Source organism: Carassius carassius, chromosome 18 (genome assembly GCF_963082965.1).
Source record: "Carassius carassius chromosome 18, fCarCar2.1, whole genome shotgun sequence".
NCBI classification, from domain to species: Eukaryota; Metazoa; Chordata; class Actinopteri; order Cypriniformes; family Cyprinidae; genus Carassius; species Carassius carassius.
In genome coordinates this window covers 29,273,119-29,293,743 of record NC_081772.1, presented here as the reverse complement: position 1 = coordinate 29,293,743, position 20,625 = coordinate 29,273,119, and the positions used below count along the sequence as shown (strand labels likewise).

The window sequence follows — 20,625 nt, the reverse complement described above, 5'->3', positions numbered from 1 at the left end:
CTCCCATCTATTCAAGAACTGTACTTATCCAGAGTGAGCAAAAGGGCTGTTAAAATCACTCTGGACCCCTCACATCCAGCACACTCCCTCTTTGAACTGTTGCCATCTGGTCGACGCTACAGAGCACTGAGCACCAGAACGACCAGACACAGGAACAGTTTCTTCCCTCAGGCAATCCATCTCATGAACAGCTGATAATAACTGTGGGACACACTACACTATTTATATTTATATACACTACACTTTTTATCCAACACACATACTTAGCGTACACGTAAATCTTTTGCACATAATATACATGTACATACATGGAACACACTATACTACTTATATTTATATTTATATACACATACACTTATTTATCCAAACACACATACTTAGCGTACAGTTACAATTTTTCCACATAATATACATGTACATACATAAATGCTCTTTTTAATATACCTGCCATACATTGTCAATTTGTATATTGTCAATCCTTACCCACCTATTTGTATTTTTTTGTATTTTTTATTCCTTATTGTGTTTTTTGTTCTGTCGCTGTTATGTTGCACTGCGGAGCTCTGTCACGAAAACAAATTCCTCGTATGTGTGAACATACCTGGCAATAAAGCTCATTCTGATTCTGATTCTGAAGGGAGATGCACTGATCCCCGGTAGCAGGAAGGAACATCGCTCTAGTACAGAGTCAGCAGATGAGATGGACCATAGTGATAGCAAGCTGAGGCCTACAAAAAGAAGACTGACCTTCGCCCAAACAGGGACTTGAATTAAGCAGGCCACCTTCTGCCATGTTGTGTGTAACACTGCTGCCTGACCTACATGCAACCTAGCAAGCGGAGATTGTAAGATAGCCCTGGAAGCGGGTAAAACAGCAGTCCCACTGAGGAGAAATCAGGCTGCCATGTCTCATCCTATGTAATGGGGTTTTTCAGTACTGGCCCTGGGGACCGACAGCACTGCACAAATGGGAGGTCTTTCTTATTCTACTCACTCAGTGAGCACTCTTTCCTAAAGGGCTGACCATCAGAATCATGTGTGCCGAACAAGGGAGATGCACTGATCCCCGGGAGAAGGAAGGAACATCGCTCTAATACAGAGTCAGCAGAAGAGATGGACCCGTAGTGATAGCAAGCTGAGGCCTCCAAAAAGTAGACTGACCTTCGCCCAATCAGGGACTTGAATTAAGCAGACCACCTTCTGCCCTGTTGTGTGTCACATTGCTGCCTGACCTACTTGCAACCTAGCAAGCCGAGATTGTAAGCTAGCCCTGGAAGCGGGTAAAACAGCAGTCCCACTGAGGAGAAATCAGGCTGCCATTTCTCATCCTATGTAATGGGGTTTTTCAGTGCTGGGCCTGGGGACCGACAGCACTGCACAATTCAGAGGTCTGTCTTATTCTACTCACTCTGTGAGCGCGCTTTCCTAACGAGCTGACCATCAGAATCAGGTGTGCCAAACAAGGGAGGTGCACTGATACCCTGGAGCAGGAAGGAACACCGCTCCGGTACAGATTCAGAAGAAGAGATGGACCGTAGTGATAGCAAGGTGACTCCGCCAAAAGCAGACAGACCTTCACCCTAACAGGGTGGACCCTCAAATTAAAAGTCTGATGCTCTACCGACCGAGCTATCCAGGCTCTTGTGGAGCACTGGCTTCTCACCTTTTATAAAGCAGCAGTTTTACAACAAGCTGCCCAGAAGAGACGCAGGTGTCACGAGGATGAAAGCTAGAAGCAGTTATGGCACAGAGAGCGAAGGACCATAGATGGCACAATTACCGTCACAGAAAGCTAAAGCAATACTGCAAATCCTTCCGGAAATGGGAAGAGTTCGAACCTGCGCAGGGAGACCCCAATGGATTTCAAGTCCATCGTCTTAACCTCTCGGCCACGACTACGCCTAATGTTAGAAAGCAATCCCCCTTGTCTGATGGCGCCCTGCACAGGCCAAGCTTCAGAAACAAAATCACGCAGAACGATGAGGTGGTAAAAAATGTTCAACCTTCCCGTATACTCAACGGCAGAGGGTTGCCGTTACCCGGATTCGAACCGGGGTTGCTGCAGCCACAACGCAGAGTACAAACCACTATACGATCACGGCGTGCCACTGGCTCACCCAAGACAATCCCTGGAGCCCGGATAGAAGAAGCAACAGCAGCGTGTTTGTCCATCGAAGAGGGACTGGACATTTCGCAAATAAGTGCGAGGACCGTGAAAAATGCATGGATGCCTTGCCTCATGGCCTTCAGCAAACAGTGTAGTCGGCAGGATTCGAATCTGCTTCGGGGAGACCCCAATGGATTTCTAATCCATCGCCTTAACCACTCGGCCACGACTACGGCAGTAGACCAATTTTTGCTCAGTTTGTGTCCAACACTGCTGCCTGACCTACTTGCAACCAAACCAGCTCAGTCAGCAAGCGGAGATTGCAAGCTAGCCCTGCAAGAGGGTAAAACAGCGGTCCCACTGAGGAGAAATCAGCCTGCCATGTCTCATCCTATGTAATGGGGTTTTTCAGTACAGACCCCGGGGACCGACAGCACTGCACAATTGGGAAGTCTGTCTTATTCTACTCACTCTGTGAGCACTCTTTTCTAAAGGGCTGACCATCAGAATCAGGTGTGCCAAACAAGGGAGGTGCACTGATACCCTGGAGCAGGAAGGAACACCGCTCCAGTACAGATTCAGAAGAAGAGATGGACCGTAGTGATAGCAAGGTGACTCCGCCAAAAGCAGACAGAACTTCGCCCGAACAGGGACTTGAACCCCGGATGATCAGATTAAAAGTCTGATGCTCTACTGACTGAGCTATCCGGGCTCTTGTGGAGCACTGGCTTCTCACCTTTTATAAAGCAGGAGTTTTACAACAAGCTGCCCAGAAGAGACGCAGGTGTCACGAGGATGAAAGCTAGAAGCAGTAATGGCACAGAGAGCGAAGGACCATAGAAAGCACAATTATCGTCACAGAAAGCTAAAGCAATACTGCAAAGCCCTCCCGTAGTCAGCAGGGTTCGAACCTGCGCGGGGAGACACCAATGGATTTCAAGTCCATCGCCTTAACCTCTCGTCCACGACTACGCCAAATGTTAGAAAGCAAGCCCCCTTGTCTGATGGCGCCCTGCACAGGCCAAGCTTCAGAAAAAAAATCACGCAGAAAGATGAAGTGGTAAAAAATGTTCAACCTTCCCGTATACTCAACGGCAAAGGGTTGCCGTGACTCGGATTAGAACCGGGGTTGCTGCTGCCACAACGCAGAGTTCTAACCAATATACGATCACGGCGTGCCACTGGCTCACCCAAGACAACCCCTGGAGCCCAGATACAAGAAGCAGCAGCGGCGTGTTTGTCCATCGAAGAGGGACTGGACATTTCGCAAATAAGTGCGAGGACCGTGAAAAATGCATGGATGCTTTGCCTCATGGCCTTCAGCAAACAGCGTAGTCAGCAGGATTCGAACCTGCGCGGGGAGACCCCAATGGATTTCAAATCCATCGCCTTAACCACTCGGCCACGCCTACGGGAGTAGACCAATTTCTGCTCAGTTTGTGTTCAACACTGCTGCCTGACCTACTTGCAACCAACCCAGCTCAGTCAGCAAGCGGAGATTGCAAGCTAGCCCTGCAAGCGGGTAAAACAGCGATCCCACTGAGGAGAAATCAGGCTGCCATGTCTCATCCTATGTAATGGGGTTTTTCAGTACTGGCCCTGGGGACCGACAGCACTGCACAATTGGGAAGTCTGTCTAGAGTTTGAATACACCTTCTGGTGCTACTTGGACACGTCATCAGTGAAAAACCCGAGGTCATAGGGTGTTTCGGGTCTTTAATCTTCATACACCCTCACCCGGGCGACCCAGCCGGGGGTGATCAGTCCCCGGCTTGTGTCCAAGTGGCATGTTGCTCCACGGATCCCCCCTACGGATCTACAGCCACCGAGAAGCCCTTTCTGCGGCCTCTAAGATGTTTGCGGTGGCTTTTTTCAATTGCAGTCCTTTCACTCCAAGGAGTTTGAGAATTCGCAGCAGTGAGTGGCCAGCGAAGCCTCGGCACCCGACCTCGACTGGCTCGCAGCGAGTTTTCCAGCCATTGTTCCGGCACTTCGAGCTGAGCCCTGCGTAGTTAGCCCTCTTGCGCTCGTGGGCCTCTTCAATATGGTCTTCCCAGGGGACAGTTAGTTCCAGGATAACCACTTGCTTGGTAGACTCAGATGTTAGCACCATGTCTGGGCGGAGAGAAGTGGCTGTGATGTTGCCTGGGAACTTAAGCTGCCTTCCAAGGTCAACCTGAAGCTGCCAATCACGAGCAGTGGAGAGGAGCCCCCCCGTAGAGCTAGGCCGGTGGAATTGTTCCTTCTGCCCAGCTCTAATGAAGGTGATTGTCTGTTTGGGGGCTACCTGGGTCTTGCTGAGCTGGATCGCTGTGCAGATGGAGTCCGCCAAAGCCTTTAGCACCTGGTCGTGGCACCAGCGGTACCGCCCTTCCCCTAGCGCTCTTTAAAATCTTATGTCTTATTCTACTCACTCTGTGAGCACTCTTTCCTAAAGGGCTGACCATCAGAATCAGGTTTGCCGAACAAGGGAGACGCACTGATCCCCGGGAGCAGGAAGGAACATCGCTCTAGTACAGAGTCAGCAGAAGAGATGGACCGTAGTGATAGCAAGCTGAGGCCTACAAAAAGAAGACTGACCTTCGCCCAAACAGGGACTTGAATTAAGTAGACCACCTTCTGCCATGTTGTGTGTAACACTGCTGCCTGACCTACTTGCAACCTAGCAAGCCGAGATTGTAAGCTAGCCCTTGAAGTGGCTAAAACAGCAGTCCCACTGAGGAGAAATCAGGCTGCCATGTCTCATCCTTTGTAATGGGGTTTTTCAGTACTTCTCACTTCTCACCTTTTATAAAGCAGCAGTTTTACAACAAGCTGCCTAGAAGAGACCCAGGTGTCACGAGGATGAATGCTAGAAGCAGTTATGGCACAGAGAGCGAAGGACCATAGAAGGCACAATTACCGTCACAGAAAGCTAAAGCAATACTGCAAATCCCTCCCGTAGTCGGCAGAGTTCAAACCTGCGCGGGGAGACCCCAATGGATTTCAAGTCCATCGCCTTAACCTCTCGGCCACGACTACGCCTAATGTTAGAAAGCAAGCGCCCTTGTCTGGTGGCGCCCTGCACAGGCCAAGCTTCAGAAACAAAATCACGCAGAAAGATGAGGTTGTAAAAAATTTTCAACCTTCCCATATACTCAAGGGCAAAGTGTTGCCCTGACCCGGAATCGAACCAGGGTTGCTGCGGCCACAACACAGAGTACTAACCACTATACGATCACAGCATGCCACTGGCTCACCCAAGACAACCCCTGGAGCCCGGATACAAGAAGCAGCAGCGGCGTGTTTGTCCATCGAAGAGGGACTGGACATTTCGCAAATAAGTGCGAGGACCGTGAAAAATGCATGGATGCTTTGCCTCATGGCCTTCAGCGTAGTCGGCAGGATTCGAAACTGCGCGGGGAGACCCCAATGGATTTCTAGTCCATCGCCTTAACCACTCGTCCACGACTACGGGAGTGGACCAATTTCTGCTCAGTTTGTGTCCAACACTGCTGCCTGACCTACTTGCAACCAACCCAGCTCAGTCAGCAAGCGGAGAATGCAAGCTAGCCCTGCAAGCGTGTAAAACAGCGGTCCCACTGAGGAGAAATCAGGCTGCCATGTCTCATCCTATGTAATGGGGTTTTTCAGTACTGGCCCTGGGGACCGACAGCACTGCACAATTGGGAAGTCTGTCTTAATCTACTCACTCTGTGAGCACTCTTTCCTAAAGGGATGACCATCAGAATCAGGTTTGCCGAACAAGGGAGATGCACTGATCCCCGGGAGCAGGAAGGAACATCGCTCTAGTACAGAGTCAGCAGAAGAGATGGACCGTAGTGATAGCAAGCTGAGGCCTACAAAAAGAAGACTGACCTTCGCCCAAACAGGGACTTGAATTAAGCAGACCACCTTCTGCCATATTGTGTGTAACACTGCTGCCTGACCTACTTGCAAGCTAGCAAGCGGAGATTGTAAGCTAGCCCTGGATGCAGCTAAAACAGCAGTCCCACTGAGGAGAAATCAGGCTGCCATGTCTCATCCTATGTAATGGGGTTTTTCAGTACTGGCCCTGGGGACCGACAGCACTGCACAAATGGGAGGTCTTTCTTATTCTACTCACTCCGTGAGCACTCTTTCCTAAAGGGCTGACCATCAGAATCATGTGTGCCGGACAAGGGAGATGCACTGATCCCCGGGAGAAGGAAAGAACATCGCTCTAATACAGAGTCAGCAGAAGAGATGGACCCGTAGTGATAGCAAGCTGAGCCCTCCAAAAAGTAGACTGACCTTCGCCCAAACAGGGACTTGAATTAAGCAGACTACCTTCTGCCCTGTTGTGTGTCACATTGCTGCCTGACCTACTTGCAACCTAGCAAGCGGAGATTGCAAGCTAGCCCTGTAAGCGGGTAAAACAGCAGTCCCACTGAGGAGAAATCAGGCTGCCATGTCTCATCCTATGTAATGACGTTTTTCAGTGCTGGGCCTGGGGACCGACAGCACTGCACAATTCGGAGGTCTGTCTTATTCTACTCACTCTGTGAGCGCGCTTTCCTAATGAGCTGACCATCAGAATCAGGTGTGCCAAACAAGGGAGGTGCACTGATACCCTGGAGCAGGAAGGAACACCGCTCCGGTACAGATTCAGAAGAAGAGATGGACCGTAGTGATAGCAAGGTGACTCCGCCAAAAGCAGACAGACCTTCACCCGACTTGAATCCTGGACCCTCAGATTAAAAGTCTGATGCTCTACCAACTGAGCTATCCGGGCTCTTGTGGAGAACTGGCTTCTCACCTTTTATAAAGCAGCAGTTTTACAACAAGCTGCCCAGAAGAGACGCAGGTGTCACGAGGATGAAAGCTAGAAGCAGTTATGGCACAGAGAGCGAAGGACAATAGAAGGCACAATTACCGTCACAGAAATCTAAAGCAATACTGCAAATCCCTCCCGTAGTCGGCAGAGTTCGAACCTGCGTGGGGAGACCCCAATGGATTTCAAGTCCATCGCCTTAACCTCTCGGCCACGACTACGGCTAATGTTAAAAAGCAAGCACACTTGTCTGGTGGCGCCCTGCACAGGCCAAGCTTCAGAAACAAAATCACGCAGGAAGATGAGGTGGTAAAAAATTTTCAACCTTCCCGTATAATCAACGGCAAAGGGTTGCCGTGACCCGTATTCGAACCGGGGTTGCTTCGGCCACAACGCAGAGTACTAACCACTATACGATCACGGCGTGCCACTGGCTCACCCAAGACAGCCCCTGGAGCCAGGATACAAGAAGCAGCAGCGGCGTATTTGTCCATCGAAGAGAGACTGGACATTTCGCAAATAAGTGCGAGGACCGTGAAAAATGCATGGATGCTTTGCCTCATGGCCTTCAGCGTAGTCGGCAGGATTCAAACCTGCGCGGGGAAATCCCAATGGATTTCTAGTCCATCGCCTTAACCACTCAGCCACGACTATGGTAGTAAACCAATTTCTGCTCAGTTTGTGTCCAACACTGCTGTCTGACCTACTTGCAACCAACCCAGCTCAGTCAGCAAGCGGAGATTGCAAGCTAGCCCTGCAAGCGGGTAAAACAGCGGTCCCACTGAGGAGAAATCAGGCTGCCATGTCTCATCCTATGTAATGGGGTTTTTCAGTACTGGCCCTGGGGACCGACAGCACTGCACAATTGGGAAGTCTGTCTTATTCTACTCACTCCGTGAGCACTCTTTCCTAAAGGGCTGACCATCAGAATCATGTGTGCCGAACAAGGAAGATGCACTGACCCCCTGGAGAAGGAAGGAACATCGCTCTAAGAGAAATCAGGCTGCCATGTCTCATCCTATGTAATGACGTTTTTCAGTGCTGGGCCTGGGGACCGACAGCACTGCACAATTCGGAGGTCTGTCTTATTCTACTCACTCTGTGAGCGCGCTTTCCTAACGAGCTGACCATCAGAATCAGGTGTGCCAAACAAGGGAGGTGCACTGATACCCTGGAGCAGGAAGGAACACCGCTCCGGTACAGATTCAGAAGAAGAGATGGACCGTAGTGATAGCAAGGTGACTCCGCCAAAAGCAGACAGACCTTCACCCGAACAGGGACTTGAACCCTGGACCCTCAGATTAAAAGTCTAATGCTCTACCGACTGAGCTATCCGGGCTCTTGTGGAGAACTGGCTTCTCACCTTTTATAAAGCAGCAGTTTTACAACAAGCTGCCCAGAAGAGACGCAGGTGTCACGAGGATGAAAGCTAGAAGCAGTTATGGCACAGAGAGCGAAGGACAATAGAAGGCACAATTACCGTCACAGAAATCTAAAGCAATACTGCAAATCCCTCCCGTAGTCAGCAGAGTTCGAACCTGCGTGGGGAGACCCCAATGGATTTCAAGTCCATCGCCTTAACCTCTCGGCCACGACTACGGCTAATGTTAAAAAGCAAGCACCCTTGTCTGGTGGCGCCCTGCACAGGCCAAGCTTCAGAAACAAAATCACGCAGAAAGATGAGGTGGTAAAAAATGTTCAACCTTCCCGTATAATCAACGGCAAAGGGTTGCCGTGACCCGTATTCGAACCGGGGTTGCTTCGGCCACAACGCAGAGTACTAACCACTATACGATCACGGCGTGCCACTGGCTCACCCAAGACAACCCCTGGAGCCCGGATACAAGAAGCAGCAGCGGCGTGTTTGTCCATCGAAGAGAGACTGGACATTTAGCAAATAAGTGCGAGGACCGTGAAAAATGCATGGATGCTTTGCCTCATGGCCTTCAGCGTAGTCGGCAGGATTCAAACCTGCGCGGGGAAACCCCAATGGATTTCTAGTCCATCGCCTTAACCACTCAGCCACGACTATGGTAGTAAACCAATTTCTGCTCAGTTTGTGTCCAACACTGCTGTCTGACCTACTTGCAACCAACCCAGCTCAGTCAGCAAGCGGAGATTGCAAGCTAGCCCTGCAAGCGGGTAAAACAGCGGTCCCACTGAGGAGAAATCAGGCTGCCATGTCTCATCCTATGTAATGGGGTTTTTCAGTACTGGCCCTGGGGACCGACAGCACTGCACAATTGGGATGTCTGTCTTATTCTACTCACTCCGTGAGCACTCTTTCCTAAAGGGCTGACCATCAGAATCATGTGTGCCGAACAAGGAAGATGCACTGACCCCCTGGAGAAGGAAGGAACATCGCTCTAAGAGAAATCAGGCTGCCATGTCTCATCCTATGTAATGACGTTTTTCAGTGCTGGGCCTGGGGACCGACAGCACTGCACAATTCGGAGGTCTGTCTTATTCTACTCACTCTGTGAGCGCGCTTTCCTAACGAGCTGACCATCAGAATCAGGTGTGCCAAACAAGGGAGGTGCACTGATACCCTGGAGCAGGAAGGAACACCGCTCCGGTACAGATTCAGAAGAAGAGATGGACCGTAGTGATAGCAAGGTGACTCCGCCAAAAGCAGACAGACCTTCACCCGAACAGGGAATTGAACCCTGGACCCTCAGATTAAAAGTCTGATGCTCTACCGACTGAGCTATCCGGGCTCTTGTGGAGAACTGGCTTCTCACCTTTTATAAAGCAGCAGTTTTACAACAAGCTGCCCAGAAGAGACGCAGGTGTCACGAGGATGAAAGCTAGAAGCAGTTATGGCACAGAGAGCGAAGGACAATAGAAGGCACAATTACCGTCACAGAAATCTAAAGCAATACTGCAAATCCCTCCCGTCGTCAGCAGAGTTCGAACCTGCGTGGGGAGACCCCAATGGATTTCAAGTCCATCGCCTTAACCTCTCGGCCACGACTACTGTTAAAAAGCAAGCACCCTTGTCTGGTGGCGCCCTGCACAGGCCAAGCTTCAGAAACAAAATCACGCAGAAAGATGAGGTGGTAAAAAATGTTCAACCTTCCCGTATAATCAACGGCAAAGGGTTGCCGTGACCCGGATTCAAACCGGGGTTGCTGCGGCCACAACGCAGAGTACTAACCACTATACGATCACGGCGTGCCACTGGCTCACCCAAGACAGCCCCTGGAGCCCGGATACAAGAAGCAGCAGCGGTGTGTTTGTCCATCGAAGAGAGACTGGACATTTCGCAAATAAGTGCGATGACCGTGAAAAATGCATGGATGCTTTGCCTCATGGCCTTCAGCGTAGTCGGCAGGATTCAAACCTGCGCGGGGAAACCCCAATGGATTTCTAGTCCATCGCCTTAACCACTCAGCCACGACTATGGTAGTAAACCAATTTCTGCTCAGTTTGTGTCCAACACTGCTGTCTGACCTACTTGCAACCAACCCAGCTCAGTCAGCAAGCGGAGATTGCAAGCTAGCCCTGCAAGCGGGTAAAACAGCGGTCCCACTGAGGAGAAATCAGGCTGCCATGTCTCATCCTATGTAATGGCGTTTTTCAGTACTGGCCCTGGGGACCGACAGCACTGCACAATTGGGAAGTCTGTCTTATTCTACTCACTCTGTGAGCACTCTTTCCTAAAGGGCTGACGATCAGAATCAGGTGTGCCAAACAAGGGAGATGCACTGATCCCCGGGAGCAGGAAGGAACATCGCTCTAGTACAGAGTCAGCAGAAGAGATGGACCATAGTGATAGCAAGCTGAGGCCTACAAAAAGAAGACTGACCTTCGCCCAAACAGGGACTTGAATTAAGCAGACCACCTTCTGCCATGTTGTGTGTAACACTGCTGCCTGACCTACTTGCAACCTAGCAAGCCGAGATTGTAAGCTAGCCCTTGAAGTGGCTAAAACAGCAGTCCCACTGAGGAGAAATCAGGCTGCCATGTCTCATCCTATGTAATGGGCTTTTTCAGTACTGGCCCTGGGGACCGACAGCACTGCACAAATGGGAGGTCTGTCTTATTCTACTCACTCCGTGAGCACTCTTTCCTAAAGGGCTGACCATCAGGATCATGTGTGCCGAACAAGGAAGATGCACTGACCCCCTGGAGAAGGAAGGAACATCGCTCTAAGAGAAATCAGGCTGCCATGTCTCATCCTATGTTATGACGTTTTTCAGTGCTGGGCCTGGGGACCGACAGCACTGCACAATTCGGAGGTCTGTCTTATTCTACTCACTCTGTGAGCGCGCTTTCCTAACGAGCTGACCATCAGAATCAGGTGTGCCAAACAAGGGAGGTGCACTGATACCCTGAAGCAGGAAGGAACACCGCTCCGGTACAGATTCAGAAGAAGAGATGGACCGTAGTGATAGCAAGGTGACTCCGCCAAAAGCAGACAGACCTTCACCCGAACAGGGACTTGAACCCTAGACCCTCAGATTAAAAGTCTGATGCTCTACCGACTGAGCTATCCGGGCTCTTGTGGAGAACTGGCTTCTCACCTTTTATAAAGCAGCAGTTTTACAACAAGCTGCCCAGAAGAGACGCAGGTGTCACGAGGATGAAAGCTAGAAGCAGTTATGGCACAGAGAGCGAAGGACAATAGAAGGCACAATTACCGTCACAAAAATCTAAAGCAATACTGCAAATCCCTCCCGTAGTCGGCAGAGTTCGAACCTGCGCGGGGAGACCCCAATGGATTTCAAGTCCATCGCCTTAACCTCTCGGCCACGACTACGCCTAATGTTAAAAAGCAAGCGCCCTTGTCTGGTGGCGCCCTTGTCTGGTGGCGCCCTGCACAGGCCAAGCTTCAGAAACAAAATCACGCAGAAAGATGAGGTGGTAAAAAATTTCAACCTTCCCGTATACTCAACGGCAAAGGGTTGCCGTGACGCGGATTCGAACCGGGGTTGCTGCAGCCACAACGCAGAGTACTAACCACTATACAATCACGGCGTGCCACTGGCTCAACCAAGACAACCCCTGGAGCCCGGATACAAGAAGCAGCAGCGGCGTGTTTGTCCATCGAAGAGGGACTGGACATTTCGCAAATAAGTGCGAGGACCGTGAAAAATGCATGGATGCTTTGCCTCATGGCCTTCAGCAAAAAGCGTAGTCAGCAGGATTCGAACCTGCGCGGGGAGACCCCAATGGATTTCTAGTCCATCGCCTTAACCACTCGTCCACGACTACGGGAGTGGACCAATTTCTGCTCAGTTTGTGTCCAACACTGCTGCCTGACCTACTTGCAACCAACCCAGCTCAGTCAGCAAGCGGAGAATGCAAGCTAGCCCTGCAAGCGTGTAAAACAGCGGTCCCACTGAGGAGAAATCAGGCTGCCATGTCTCATCCTATGTAATGGGGTTTTTCAGTACTGGCCCTGGGGACCGACAGCACTGCACAATTGGGAAGTCTGTCTTAATCTACTCACTCTGTGAGCACTCTTTCCTAAAGGGATGACCATCAGAATCAGGTTTGCCGAACAAGGGAGATGCACTGATCCCCGGGAGCAGGAAGGAACATCGCTCTAGTACAGAGTCAGCAGAAGAGATGGACCGTAGTGATAGCAAGCTGAGGCCTACAAAAAGAAGACTGACCTTCGCCCAAACAGGGACTTGAATTAAGCAGACCACCTTCTGCCATATTGTGTGTAACACTGCTGCCTGACCTACTTGCAAGCTAGCAAGCGGAGATTGTAAGCTAGCCCTGGATGCAGCTAAAACAGCAGTCCCACTGAGGAGAAATCAGGCTGCCATGTCTCATCCTATGTAATGGGGTTTTTCAGTACTGGCCCTGGGGACCGACAGCACTGCACAAATGGGAGGTCTTTCTTATTCTACTCACTCCGTGAGCACTCTTTCCTAAAGGGCTGACCATCAGAATCATGTGTGCCGGACAAGGGAGATGCACTGATCCCCGGGAGAAGGAAAGAACATCGCTCTAATACAGAGTCAGCAGAAGAGATGGACCCGTAGTGATAGCAAGCTGAGCCCTCCAAAAAGTAGACTGACCTTCGCCCAAACAGGGACTTGAATTAAGCAGACTACCTTCTGCCCTGTTGTGTGTCACATTGCTGCCTGACCTACTTGCAACCTAGCAAGCGGAGATTGCAAGCTAGCCCTGTAAGCGGGTAAAACAGCAGTCCCACTGAGGAGAAATCAGGCTGCCATGTCTCATCCTATGTAATGACGTTTTTCAGTGCTGGGCCTGGGGACCGACAGCACTGCACAATTCGGAGGTCTGTCTTATTCTACTCACTCTGTGAGCGCGCTTTCCTAACGAGCTGACCATCAGAATCAGGTGTGCCAAACAAGGGAGGTGCACTGATACCCTGGAGCAGGAAGGAACACCGCTCCGGTACAGATTCAGAAGAAGAGATGGACCGTAGTGATAGCAAGGTGACTCCGCCAAAAGCAGACAGACCTTCACCCGACTTGAATCCTGGACCCTCAGATTAAAAGTCTGATGCTCTACCAACTGAGCTATCCGGGCTCTTGTGGAGAACTGGCTTCTCACCTTTTATAAAGCAGCAGTTTTACAACAAGCTGCCCAGAAGAGACGCAGGTGTCACGAGGATGAAAGCTAGAAGCAGTTATGGCACAGAGAGCGAAGGACAATAGAAGGCACAATTACCGTCACAGAAATCTAAAGCAATACTGCAAATCCCTCCCGTAGTCGGCAGAGTTCGAACCTGCGTGGGGAGACCCCAATGGATTTCAAGTCCATCGCCTTAACCTCTCGGACACGACTACGGCTAATGTTAAAAAGCAAGCACACTTGTCTGGTGGCGCCCTGCACAGGCCAAGCTTCAGAAACAAAATCACGCAGGAAGATGAGGTGGTAAAAAATTTTCAACCTTCCCGTATAATCAACGGCAAAGGGTTGCCGTGACCCGTATTCGAACCGGGGTTGCTTCGGCCACAACGCAGAGTACTAACCACTATACGATCACGGCGTGCCACTGGCTCACCCAAGACAGCCCCTGGAGCCCGGATACAAGAAGCAGCAGCGGCGTATTTGTCCATCGAAGAGAGACTGGACATTTCGCAAATAAGTGCGAGGACCGTGAAAAATGCATGGATGCTTTGCCTCATGGCCTTCAGCGTAGTCGGCAGGATTCAAACCTGCGCGGGGAAACCCCAATGGATTTCTAGTCCATCGCCTTAACCACTCAGCCACGACTATGGTAGTAAACCAATTTCTGCTCAGTTTGTGTCCAACACTGCTGTCTGACCTACTTGCAACCAACCCAGCTCAGTCAGCAAGCGGAGATTGCAAGCTAGCCCTGCAAGCGGGTAAAACAGCGGTCCCACTGAGGAGAAATCAGGCTGCCATGTCTCATCCTATGTAATGGGGTTTTTCAGTACTGGCCCTGGGGACCGACAGCACTGCACAATTGGGAAGTCTGTCTTATTCTACTCACTCCGTGAGCACTCTTTCCTAAAGGGCTGACCATCAGAATCATGTGTGCCGAACAAGGAAGATGCACTGACCCCCTGGAGAAGGAAGGAACATCGCTCTAAGAGAAATCAGGCTGCCATGTCTCATCCTATATAATGACGTTTTTCAGTGCTGGGCCTGGGGACCGACAGCACTGCACAATTCGGAGGTCTGTCTTATTCTACTCACTCTGTGAGCGCGCTTTCCTAACGAGCTGACCATCAGAATCAGGTGTGCCAAACAAGGGAGGTGCACTGATACCCTGGAGCAGGAAGGAACACCGCTCCGGTACAGATTCAGAAGAAGAGATGGACCGTAGTGATAGCAAGGTGACTCCGCCAAAAGCAGACAGACCTTCACCCGAACAGGGACTTGAACCCTGGACCCTCAGATTAAAAGTCTAATGCTCTACCAACTGAGCTATCCGGGCTCTTGTGGAGAACTGGCTTCTCACCTTTTATAAAGCAGCAGTTTTACAACAAGCTGCCCAGAAGAGACGCAGGTGTCACGAGGATGAAAGCTAGAAGCAGTTATGGCACAGAGAGCGAAGGACAATAGAAGGCACAATTACCGTCACAGAAATCTAAAGCAATACTGCAAATCCCTCCCGTAGTCAGCAGAGTTCGAACCTGCGTGGGGAGACCCCAATGGATTTCAAGTCCATCGCCTTAACCTCTCGGCCACGACTACGGCTAATGTTAAAAAGCAAGCACCCTTGTCTGGTGGCGCCCTGCACAGGCCAAGCTTCAGAAACAAAATCACGCAGAAAGATGAGGTGGTAAAAAATGTTCAACCTTCCCGTATAATCAACGGCAAAGGGTTGCCGTGACCCGTATTCGAACCGGGGTTGCTTCGGCCACAACGCAGAGTACTAACCACTATACGATCACGGCGTGCCACTGGCTCACCCAAGACAACCCCTGGAGCCCGGATACAAGAAGCAGCAGCGGCGTGTTTGTCCATCGAAGAGAGACTGGACATTTAGCAAATAAGTGCGAGGACCGTGAAAAATGCATGGATGCTTTGCCTCATGGCCTTCAGCGTAGTCGGCAGGATTCAAACCTGCGCGGGGAAACCCCAATGGATTTCTAGTCCATCGCCTTAACCACTCAGCCACGACTATGGTAGTAAACCAATTTCTGCTCAGTTTGTGTCCAACACTGCTGTCTGACCTACTTGCAACCAACCCAGCTCAGTCAGCAAGCGGAGATTGCAAGCTAGCCCTGCAAGCGGGTAAAACAGCGGTCCCACTGAGGAGAAATCAGGCTGCCATGTCTCATCCTATGTAATGGGGTTTTTCAGTACTGGCCCTGGGGACCGACAGCACTGCACAATTGGGATGTCTGTCTTATTCTACTCACTCCGTGAGCACTCTTTCCTAAAGGGCTGACCATCAGAATCATGTGTGCCGAACAAGGAAGATGCACTGACCCCCTGGAGAAGGAAGGAACATCGCTCTAAGAGAAATCAGGCTGCCATGTCTCATCCTATGTAATGACGTTTTTCAGTGCTGGGCCTGGGGACCGACAGCACTGCACAATTCGGAGGTCTGTCTTATTCTACTCACTCTGTGAGAGCGCTTTCCTAACGAGCTGACCATCAGAATCAGGTGTGCCAAACAAGGGAGGTGCACTGATACCCTGGAGCAGGAAGGAACACCGCTCCGGTACAGATTCAGAAGAAGAGATGGACCGTAGTGATAGCAAGGTGACTCCGCCAAAAGCAGACAGACCTTCACCCGAACAGGGAATTGAACCCTGGACCCTCAGATTAAAAGTCTGATGCTCTACCGACTGAGCTATCCGGGCTCTTGTGGAGAACTGGCTTCTCACCTTTTATAAAGCAGCAGTTTTACAACAAGCTGCCCAGAAGAGACGCAGGTGTCACGAGGATGAAAGCTAGAAGCAGTTATGGCACAGAGAGCGAAGGACAATAGAAGGCACAATTACCGTCACAGAAATCTAAAGCAATACTGCAAATCCCTCCCGTCGTCAGCAGAGTTCGAACCTGCGTGGGGAGACCCCAATGGATTTCAAGTCCATCGCCTTAACCTCTCGGCCACGACTACGGCTAATGTTAAAAAGCAAGCACCCTTGTCTGGTGGCGCCCTGCACAGGCCAAGCTTCAGAAACAAAATCACGCAGAAAGATGAGGTGGTAAAAAATGTTCAACCTTCCCGTATAATCAACGGCAAAGGGTTGCCGTGACCCGGATTCAAACCGGGGTTGCTGCGGCCACAACGCAGAGTACTAAGCACTATACGATCACGGCGTGCCACTGGCTCACCCAAGACAGCCCCTGGAGCCCGGATACAAGAAGCAGCAGCGGCGTGTTTGTCCATCGAAGAGAGACTGGACATTTCGCAAATAAGTGCGATGACCGTGAAAAATGCATGGATGCTTTGCCTCATGGCCTTCAGCGTAGTCGGCAGGATTCAAACCTGCGCGGGGAAACCCCAATGGATTTCTAGTCCATCGCCTTAACCACTCAGCCACGACTATGGTAGTAAACCAATTTCTGCTCAGTTTGTGTCCAACACTGCTGTCTGACCTACTTGCAACCAACCCAGCTCAGTCAGCAAGCGGAGATTGCAAGCTAGCCCTGCAAGCGGGTAAAACAGCGGTCCCACTGAGGAGAAATCAGGCTGCCATGTCTCATCCTATGTAATGGCGTTTTTCAGTACTGGCCCTGGGGACCGACAGCACTGCACAATTGGGAAGTCTGTCTTATTCTACTCACTCTGTGAGCACTCTTTCCTAAAGGGCTGACGATCAGAATCAGGTGTGCCAAACAAGGGAGATGCACTGATCCCCGGGAGCAGGAAGGAACATCGCTCTAGTACAGAGTCAGCAGAAGAGATGGACCATAGTGATAGCAAGCTGAGGCCTACAAAAAGAAGACTGACCTTCGCCCAAACAGGGACTTGAATTAAGCAGACCACCTTCTGCCATGTTGTGTGTAACACTGCTGCCTGACCTACTTGCAACCTAGCAAGCCGAGATTGTAAGCTAGCCCTTGAAGTGGCTAAAACAGCAGTCCCACTGAGGAGAAATCAGGCTGCCATGTCTCATCCTATGTAATGGGCTTTTTCAGTACTGGCCCTGGGGACCGACAGCACTGCACAAATGGGAGGTCTGTCTTATTCTACTCACTCCGTGAGCACTCTTTCCTAAAGGGCTGACCATCAGGATCATGTGTGCCGAACAAGGAAGATGCACTGACCCCCTGGAGAAGGAAGGAACATCGCTCTAAGAGAAATCAGGCTGCCATGTCTCATCCTATGTTATGACGTTTTTCAGTGCTGGGCCTGGGGACCGACAGCACTGCACAATTCGGAGGTCTGTCTTATTCTACTCACTCTGTGAGCGCGCTTTCCTAACGAGCTGACCATCAGAATCAGGTGTGCCAAACAAGGGAGGTGCACTGATACCCTGAAGCAGGAAGGAACACCGCTCCGGTACAGATTCAGAAGAAGAGATGGACCGTAGTGATAGCAAGGTGACTCCGCCAAAAGCAGACAGACCTTCACCCGAACAGGGACTTGAACCCTAGACCCTCAGATTAAAAGTCTGATGCTCTACCGACTGAGCTATCCGGGCTCTTGTGGAGAACTGGCTTCTCACGTTTTATAAAGCAGCAGTTTTACAACAAGCTGCCCAGAAGAGACGCAGGTGTCACGAGGATGAAAGCTAGAAGCAGTTATGGCACAGAGAGCGAAGGACAATAGAAGGCACAATTACCGTCACAAAAATCTAAAGCAATACTGCAAATCCCTCCCGTAGTCGGCAGAGTTCGAACCTGCGCGGGGAGACCCCAATGGATTTCAAGTCCATCGCCTTAACCTCTCGGCCACGACTACGCCTAATGTTAAAAAGCAAGCGCCCTTGTCTGGTGGCGCCCTTGTCTGGTGGCGCCCTGCACAGGCCAAGCTTCAGAAACAAAATCACGCAGAAAGATGAGGTGGTAAAAAATTTCAACCTTCCCGTATACTCAACGGCAAAGGGTTGCCGTGACGCGGATTCGAACCGGGGTTGCTGCAGCCACAACGCAGAGTACTAACCACTATACAATCACGGCGTGCCACTGGCTCAACCAAGACAACCCCTGGAGCCCGGATACAAGAAGCAGCAGCGGCGTGTTTGTCCATCGAAGAGGGACTGGACATTTCGCAAATAAGTGCGAGGACCGTGAAAAATGCATGGATGCTTTGCCTCATGGCCTTCAGCAAAAAGCGTAGTCAGCAGGATTCGAACCTGCGCGGGGAGACCCCAATGGATTTCTAGTCCATCGCCTTAACCACTCGGCCACGACTACAGGAGTGGACCAATTTCTGCTCAGTTTGTGTCCAACACTGCTGCCTGACCTACTTGCAACCAACCCAGCTCAGTCAGCAAGCGGAGAATGCAAGCTAGCCCTGCAAGCGGGTAAAACAGCGGTCCCACTGAGGAGAAATCAGGCTGCCATGTCTCATTCTATGTAATGGGGTTTTTCAGTACTGGCCCTGGGGACCGACAGCACTGCACAAATGGTTAATGAGTGAGTGAAGTGACATTCAGCCAAGTATGGTGACCCATACTCAGAATTTGTGCTCTGCATTTAACCCATCCGAAAGGCACACACACAGAGCAGTTAACACACACACACTGTGAGCACACACCCGGAGCAGTGGGCAGCCATTTATGCTGCGGCGCCCGGGGAGCAGTTGGGGGTTCAATGCCTTGCTCAAGGGAACCTAAGTCGTGGTATTGAAGGTGGAGAGAGAACTGTACATGCACTCCCCCCACCCACAATTCCTGCCGGCCTGGGACTCGAACTCACAACCTTTCCGATTGGGAGTCCGACTCTCTAACCATTAGGCCACGACTCCCCACATGGGAGGTCTGTCTTATTCTACTCACTCCGTGAGCACTCTTTCCTAAAGGGCTGACCATCAGAATCATGTGTGCCGAACAAGGAAGATGCACTGACCCCCTGGAGAAGGAAGGAACATCGCTCTAAGAGAAATCAGGCTGCCATGTCTCATCCTATGTAATGATGTTTTTCAGTACTGGCCCTGGGGACCGACAGCACTGCACAATTGGGAAATCTGTCTTATTCTACTCACTCTGTGAGCACTCTTTCCTAAAGGGCTGACGATCAGAATCAGGTGTGCCGAACAAGGGAGATGCACTGATCCCCGGGAGCAGGAAGGAACATCGCTCTAGTACAGAGTCAGCAGAAGAGATGGACCGTAGTGATAGCAAGCTGAGGCCTACAAAAAGAAGACTGACCTTCGCCCAAACAGGGACTTGAATTAAGCAGACCACCTTCTGCCATGTTGTGTGTAACACTGCTGCCTGACCTACTTGCAACCTAGCAAGCCGAGATTGTAAGCTAGCCCTTGAAGTGGCTAAAACAGCAGTCCCACTGAGGAGAAATCAGGCTGCCATGTCTCATCCTATGTAATGGGCTTTTTCAGTACTGGCCCTGGGGACCGACAGCACTGCACAAATGGGAGGTCTGTCTTATTCTACTCACTCCGTGAGCACTCTTTCCTAAAGGGCTGACCATCAGAATCATGTGTGCCGAACAAGGAAGATGCACTGACCCCCTGGAGAAGGAAGGAACATCGCTCTAAGAGAAATCAGGCTGCCATGTCTCATCCTATGTAATGACGTTTTTCAGTGCTGGGCCTGGGGACCGACAGCACTGCACAATTCGGAGGTCTGTCTTATTCTACTCACTCTGTGAGCGCGCTTTCCTAACGAGCTGACCATCAGAATCAGGTGTGCCAAACAAGGGAGGTGCACTGATACCCTGGAGCAGGAAGGAACACCGCTCCGGTACAGATTCAGAAGAAGAGATTGACCGTAGTGATAGCAAGGTGACTCCGCCAAAATCAGACAGACCTTCACCCGAACAGGGACTTGAACCCTGGACCCTCAGATTAAAAGTCTGATGCTCTACCGACTGAGCTATCCGGGCTCTTGTGGAGAACTGGCTTCTCACCTTTTATAAAGCAGCAGTTTTACAACAAGCTGCCCAGAAGAGACGCAGGTGTCACGAGGATGAAAGCTAGAAGCAGTTATGGCACAGAGAGCGAAGGACAATAGAAGGCACAATTACGTCACAGAAATCTAAAGCAATACTGCAAATCCCTCCCGTAGTCGGCAGAGTTCGAACCTGCGTGGGGAGACCCCAATGGATTTCAAGTCCATCGCCTTGACCTCTCGGCCACGACTACGGCTAATGTTAAAAAGCAAGCGCCCTTGTCTGGTGGCGC

General features: G+C 50.8%; 22 non-coding genes across 22 annotated transcripts; all 22 read right to left on the bottom strand.

Annotated features, from left to right (window-relative positions):
- Positions 1-2,257: 2,257 nt before the first annotated feature.
- Positions 2,258-2,340, bottom strand: trnas-aga (transfer RNA serine (anticodon AGA)). The gene has a single exon. It is a non-coding gene; the product is annotated as a tRNA-Ser (tRNA).
- A 1,097-nt stretch (positions 2,341-3,437) lies between these two features.
- Positions 3,438-3,519, bottom strand: trnas-uga (transfer RNA serine (anticodon UGA)). The gene has a single exon. It is a non-coding gene; the product is annotated as a tRNA-Ser (tRNA).
- A 1,527-nt stretch (positions 3,520-5,046) lies between these two features.
- On the bottom strand, positions 5,047-5,128 carry trnas-uga (transfer RNA serine (anticodon UGA)). The gene has a single exon. It is a non-coding gene; the product is annotated as a tRNA-Ser (tRNA).
- A 1,910-nt stretch (positions 5,129-7,038) lies between these two features.
- On the bottom strand, positions 7,039-7,120 carry trnas-uga (transfer RNA serine (anticodon UGA)). Its single transcript has one exon. It is a non-coding gene; the product is annotated as a tRNA-Ser (tRNA).
- Positions 7,121-8,165: 1,045 nt separating this feature from the next.
- On the bottom strand, positions 8,166-8,238 carry trnak-uuu (transfer RNA lysine (anticodon UUU)). The gene has a single exon. It is a non-coding gene; the product is annotated as a tRNA-Lys (tRNA).
- Positions 8,239-8,849: 611 nt separating this feature from the next.
- trnas-aga (transfer RNA serine (anticodon AGA)) lies at positions 8,850-8,931 on the bottom strand. The gene has a single exon. It is a non-coding gene; the product is annotated as a tRNA-Ser (tRNA).
- Positions 8,932-9,543: 612 nt separating this feature from the next.
- Positions 9,544-9,616, bottom strand: trnak-uuu (transfer RNA lysine (anticodon UUU)). Its single transcript has one exon. It is a non-coding gene; the product is annotated as a tRNA-Lys (tRNA).
- A 385-nt stretch (positions 9,617-10,001) lies between these two features.
- trnah-gug (transfer RNA histidin (anticodon GUG)) lies at positions 10,002-10,073 on the bottom strand. Its single transcript has one exon. It is a non-coding gene; the product is annotated as a tRNA-His (tRNA).
- Positions 10,074-10,221: 148 nt separating this feature from the next.
- Positions 10,222-10,303, bottom strand: trnas-aga (transfer RNA serine (anticodon AGA)). The gene has a single exon. It is a non-coding gene; the product is annotated as a tRNA-Ser (tRNA).
- A 1,025-nt stretch (positions 10,304-11,328) lies between these two features.
- trnak-uuu (transfer RNA lysine (anticodon UUU)) lies at positions 11,329-11,401 on the bottom strand. Its single transcript has one exon. It is a non-coding gene; the product is annotated as a tRNA-Lys (tRNA).
- Positions 11,402-11,579: 178 nt separating this feature from the next.
- On the bottom strand, positions 11,580-11,661 carry trnas-uga (transfer RNA serine (anticodon UGA)). Its single transcript has one exon. It is a non-coding gene; the product is annotated as a tRNA-Ser (tRNA).
- Positions 11,662-12,034: 373 nt separating this feature from the next.
- Positions 12,035-12,116, bottom strand: trnas-aga (transfer RNA serine (anticodon AGA)). The gene has a single exon. It is a non-coding gene; the product is annotated as a tRNA-Ser (tRNA).
- Positions 12,117-14,026: 1,910 nt separating this feature from the next.
- trnas-aga (transfer RNA serine (anticodon AGA)) lies at positions 14,027-14,108 on the bottom strand. The gene has a single exon. It is a non-coding gene; the product is annotated as a tRNA-Ser (tRNA).
- Positions 14,109-14,720: 612 nt separating this feature from the next.
- trnak-uuu (transfer RNA lysine (anticodon UUU)) lies at positions 14,721-14,793 on the bottom strand. Its single transcript has one exon. It is a non-coding gene; the product is annotated as a tRNA-Lys (tRNA).
- Positions 14,794-15,404: 611 nt separating this feature from the next.
- Positions 15,405-15,486, bottom strand: trnas-aga (transfer RNA serine (anticodon AGA)). The gene has a single exon. It is a non-coding gene; the product is annotated as a tRNA-Ser (tRNA).
- A 612-nt stretch (positions 15,487-16,098) lies between these two features.
- trnak-uuu (transfer RNA lysine (anticodon UUU)) lies at positions 16,099-16,171 on the bottom strand. Its single transcript has one exon. It is a non-coding gene; the product is annotated as a tRNA-Lys (tRNA).
- Positions 16,172-16,782: 611 nt separating this feature from the next.
- trnas-aga (transfer RNA serine (anticodon AGA)) lies at positions 16,783-16,864 on the bottom strand. The gene has a single exon. It is a non-coding gene; the product is annotated as a tRNA-Ser (tRNA).
- Positions 16,865-17,889: 1,025 nt separating this feature from the next.
- On the bottom strand, positions 17,890-17,962 carry trnak-uuu (transfer RNA lysine (anticodon UUU)). The gene has a single exon. It is a non-coding gene; the product is annotated as a tRNA-Lys (tRNA).
- A 178-nt stretch (positions 17,963-18,140) lies between these two features.
- On the bottom strand, positions 18,141-18,222 carry trnas-uga (transfer RNA serine (anticodon UGA)). The gene has a single exon. It is a non-coding gene; the product is annotated as a tRNA-Ser (tRNA).
- Positions 18,223-18,595: 373 nt separating this feature from the next.
- trnas-aga (transfer RNA serine (anticodon AGA)) lies at positions 18,596-18,677 on the bottom strand. The gene has a single exon. It is a non-coding gene; the product is annotated as a tRNA-Ser (tRNA).
- A 1,577-nt stretch (positions 18,678-20,254) lies between these two features.
- Positions 20,255-20,327, bottom strand: trnak-uuu (transfer RNA lysine (anticodon UUU)). Its single transcript has one exon. It is a non-coding gene; the product is annotated as a tRNA-Lys (tRNA).
- A 177-nt stretch (positions 20,328-20,504) lies between these two features.
- On the bottom strand, positions 20,505-20,586 carry trnas-uga (transfer RNA serine (anticodon UGA)). Its single transcript has one exon. It is a non-coding gene; the product is annotated as a tRNA-Ser (tRNA).
- Positions 20,587-20,625: the final 39 nt, after the last annotated feature.